The sequence below is a fragment of the Mirounga leonina genome, unplaced genomic scaffold, assembly GCF_011800145.1.
Source record: "Mirounga leonina isolate KUSES-001 unplaced genomic scaffold, KU_Mleo_1.0 Mir_200, whole genome shotgun sequence".
Classification (NCBI taxonomy): Eukaryota; Metazoa; Chordata; class Mammalia; order Carnivora; family Phocidae; genus Mirounga; species Mirounga leonina.
This window is the reverse complement of record NW_023270503.1, coordinates 29,561,120-29,565,441: the sequence shown is the minus strand read 5'-3', so window position 1 is coordinate 29,565,441 and position 4,322 is coordinate 29,561,120. Positions and strand designations below refer to the sequence as shown.

The 4,322-nt window shown below is 50.7% G+C and overlaps 1 long non-coding RNA gene across 1 annotated transcript; it reads left to right on the top strand.

Moving 5' to 3' along the window:
• Nucleotides 1-757: 757 nt before the first annotated feature.
• Nucleotides 758-4,026, top strand: LOC118025110. The gene is made up of 3 exons (XR_004683249.1): nucleotides 758-862; nucleotides 1,408-1,477; nucleotides 3,587-4,026. It is a non-coding gene; the product is annotated as an uncharacterized LOC118025110 (long non-coding RNA).
• The last annotated feature ends 296 nt before the right edge of the window (nucleotides 4,027-4,322 follow it).

The window sequence follows — 4,322 nt, the reverse complement described above, 5'->3', positions numbered from 1 at the left end:
CGCTGCCATGGCGCGGCGGGGAGGGGGCGGCCGACCCGCTTCACCTGCCGCAGAGGGGGCGGCGGGCGCCGCTTCACCTGCCGGAGCGGGAGGCGACCGAGGCGAGGCAGAGGCGGCGGCGCGCGCCGGCGCCTCCGGGTCCTAGAACCGCATGCTCCCGCTCGCTCGGAGCCGGGGATCGGCGGGGTCTGGGTGAGGGGAGGTGGGGAAGGCGGGGGGCGGGGGGCGGTGTCACCGCCTGGGAGTCGGGAGGGGGAAGCCTCCTTGTCGAGGATTGCCAGCAACTGCGAGCGCGGCTTGGAGACCCATGACGGTGCGGCGTTGGGGCGCAAGGACTGGGTCCCCCTCCCGGATTCCCGACTGAGAAGGTGGGAACCCCCTTCCGGGCCCCCCACCCCTTGTTTCTGTCCTCCTCTGTTTAGTCCAGAGAGGAGCTGAGGACCAGAGGGAACCATCTGCAAATGAGAACCCCAAAGCAGGGCGGGGGGGCGCAGATTCAGGCCAGCGGAGAGCCCCCCGACCTGTCCCAACCTGGACCAACTCTGCGCGCACGCCGACATCCTCAGGGTCGTAGAATGGGAGCGCCTATGGGAAAAGGCAAGCTGCCAGAATCTGGAGACCACCAAGGCGGTCTCAAGGAGAAGCACGGGGGTTGGGAAACAGAGGATTAAAGCCAGCATATCCAGGCTGAGAAAGGAGCAGGCTCCGCAGAGGAGGAAAAAAAAAAAAATCTCCTGACGCTGTCACCTCCAGGGACCTAGGGTGGCCGCTCACCTTGGCGAATAATAATCCCTGAAGTCTAGCAATTACAGAAATGCTTCCAGAGGTCTTCTCTCATTCATCCCGACAATGACCAGGGAAGGTAGGTGTTGATATCTTCATTTAGAGATGGGAAAACTGAGGCTCACTGTGGTCAAGTGACTTGCCCAAGGGCACACAACTAATAAGGGGCAGAGAGGACTCTCAAAATCCACACTGCGTTGGGGCTGCTGTCCGAGCCCCCACTGCCCCCCTCATCCAGGGTTGTCCAGAAAGGTGAGCAAGTATTGGGAGGCTTAGAACCCCAGGTCTGAGACATAATCTCCAACCTCTCAGTTGCTCCTTTTGTTCCCCATTTAATTTGTAGAGATCCCCAATTACCCCTCCCTGCACTTCCAAGACATTGAGGAGGGAGGGCCCACTAAAGGAGCCCTAGATTTCCTCCAGATCAGGCCAGAGGCCATAAGTATCCCTTCCCCTTAGAGCCTTCTCTTCCCCCTGCGCCCCCCCCCCCCCACACACACACATCCAGAACCACCGACAGGAGTTAAGCAGGAGCTGGGAAATCTATCTAACTTTAAGGAAGGCCCTGGGATGAAACAGCCCCTTCCCCCAGACCGACCTGATTTAAGCATTTCTTTTGCCAAGGTCACCAGCACCTCTGGTGGGTGAGAGAGATGTGGTTCCTGATTTCATGTCCCAGCCAGGGACCCATAAGGTAAGACAAAGCAGGATTTTCCTTGGGAATGCTAAGAAGGTGATCCATTCTGTGCCTATGACCCTTATCTTCAGCTGAAGATGGTCCAGTCTTGTCAGTGGGTTCTTGCCCTTGAGATTAACTAGGACCTCCTTTTTTTTTCTTTTTAAAGAATGTAGTCCCCGGTCCCCTCGATGGTTGTCTCTTTCCATTTAACAATAACAAACCTTTAATTTACACCAGCTGTATGCCCAGCACTGCACTCACTCCTGGAGAATCTGTGGCAGATGAAAAGAGTCCCCATTATTAGGCTGCTCACCCCTAGCAAGGGACAGACTCCAAACACATCTGGGGGAGTGACTGCCACCAGTCAGACTGGTGCCAGGTTTTCATGCTTCCTCTCGCCCAGAACTACTTCTTTGGGTAGGAGAAGGGTGGGAGTTGTGTCCCCCGGCTGAAAATCCGAGCAGGGTGGGGAGCCCCTAATGGAGCAGTTGCCAGCCTGAGCCCTCAACCCCCGGGGATGCTCTGGCCAACCACCGCCACCCAAGGCCTGGTGGAAACAAGGTTGGGCTAAGTAGAACCTCTTATGTGGAAAATGATGAGCTCAGCAAGCCTACACCCTGTCGCGTGCACCCTGACGAGAAATGTGAGGCACAAAATAAGGGAGAGAATTTAATCAATTATTACCTAATAAATTTGGTCGGCTTGGCAGGAAGTGTCTTTCCAATCAGGGTCCACAGAGGAGGAAATCCTAGAAGGGATGCTTGGTGAAGTTTGGAACCAATGCTTTAGTGGGTCTGTGCTTCCCCCTGCTGGGCGAAGGAGGTATGACAGCCAAAACAGGGCGAGGCCTCCAGAGGTGATGGAGATGGAGTCACAGTGTGGGTGACACTGTTGTGGCCTTGTCACCTCGTATGGAGGAATTGTGCAGTCACTGGGAACACTCAGAGCTCAGGTGACTGAGCAGGTCTCCCCAGGAATCTCCCTCCCTCTGCCTGCTCACCATTACTCAGTGGGTACCTCTTAAAATTAAAAAAAAAAAAAATTTTTTTTTAAAGGTAATACATACATGTGCTCAGTTTAAAAGAGCAACAGTTTTAATGAATCTTTCCAGAGATGTTTTGGGCATATACAAGCAGTGTGTGTGTGTGTGTGTGTTTTTAACACAGATGGTAGCACACATTCCACAATTTAGCACCTTGCTATTTTCACTTAATAATGTACCTGCCTCTACAAGATCTACATAGTCCTCTATCATATGGATGTGTCATGGTCTCTTTCACTCCTCTCCTCCTAGTGGGTATTTAGTTTGTGTCAGTCTTTTGTTGCAACAGACAATGGTGCCTGCAGGAAATATCTGGGTACATACACTTGTCGGTACTTATGTGTGTATCCATAAGACAAATTTATAAATATGACAGTGCTGAGTCAAAGGTTATGCCCTTTGGGGTAGATTTTTGGGAATTTGGATAGATTTGGAATTGCCCTCAAAAAGTTCACACCAATTTGCAACCCCTGTAAATGGGATGCCTGTTTTCCCACATCCTCACTCTGTTATATTAAAGGTATTGTAAGGCCTTTTGGTGTTTGGTGAGGCCGATTTGAAAGTCTTTGTCACAAGGCAGGTAACGATCTGTCTGTTCCTCCAAGGAAGAAACCGTATCTCTTCTGTCCCTATATCCGCAGTGCAGGACTTAAATTGTGAATGAAAGGAAACCGGCTTGCGTTTTGGCGGGGATGGAGGGAGGGGGTGGAGGGTTAGAGCTAAGCAGGAAGCCTGTCCTTTTATTTTTTTTTTTTAAGATTTTATTTTTTTATTTATTCATTCATGAGAGACAGAGAGAGAGAGAGGCAGAGGGAGAAGCAGGCTCCCAAGGAGCCCGATGTGGGAATCGATCCCAGGACCCTGGGATCATGACCTGAGCTGAAGGCAGATGCTTAACCATCTGAGCTACCCAGGCGCCCAGGAAGCCTGTCCTTAGGGTTACTCTCTTTTCCAAGCCCTGGTCAAGCCCCTGCCCCAAACCCAATAGACCTTCTCCTGCAGGAGCCTCCCAGATTCTGAGATCTGAGGTTGAAGGCCCAGCATTCCCAAAGCAGCTCTCACTTAGCTCTCCTGCATCCCAGGGATGGGTGGCATCATCACTGAACCGCCTCGAGACTGGAAATGAGCCAGGTGTCCAGCTACGGGGGATCCGTGAAACCAGCAATCCAATAGAACTTTCTACAATGATGGAAATGTTCCGTTCTGTCGATGCTGTCCAACATGATAGCCACCGGCCACAGGTAGCTATACCGAGCTCTTGAAATGTGGCTAGTGCCACCGAGGACATGAATTTCAAATTTGACTCGATTGTAATTAATTTCAATGTAAATAGCTACATGTGGCTACTATGCTGGACAATGAAAGGTTAAATAAACTATAGTACATCTCCACAATGAAAAAATATGCAGGGGTGCCTGGCTGGCTCAGTCGTTGGGCGTCTGCCTTTGGCTCTGGCCGTGATCCCGGAGTCCTGGGATCGAGCCCCGCATAGGCCTCCCTGCTCCTCGGGAAGCCTGCTTCTCCCTCTCCCACTCCCCCTGCTTGTGTTCCCTCTCTCGCTGTGTCTCTCTCTGTCAAATAAATAAATAAAATCTTTAAAAAAAAAAAGAAAAGAAAAGAAAAAATAAATACAAAAAAAGAAAAAATATGCAGTTGTAAAAAAACAAAAAAGAACCTGTCAGATATTGATATGGAAAGATCTCCAGGATATATTTGGAAGCAAAAATGCCGTGCAAAACAGTATATATGTTGTTACCTTTTGTGTAAGAAAGGGAGGTGGATATAGGAATAAATGTATTTGCTTGAATATATGTCAGC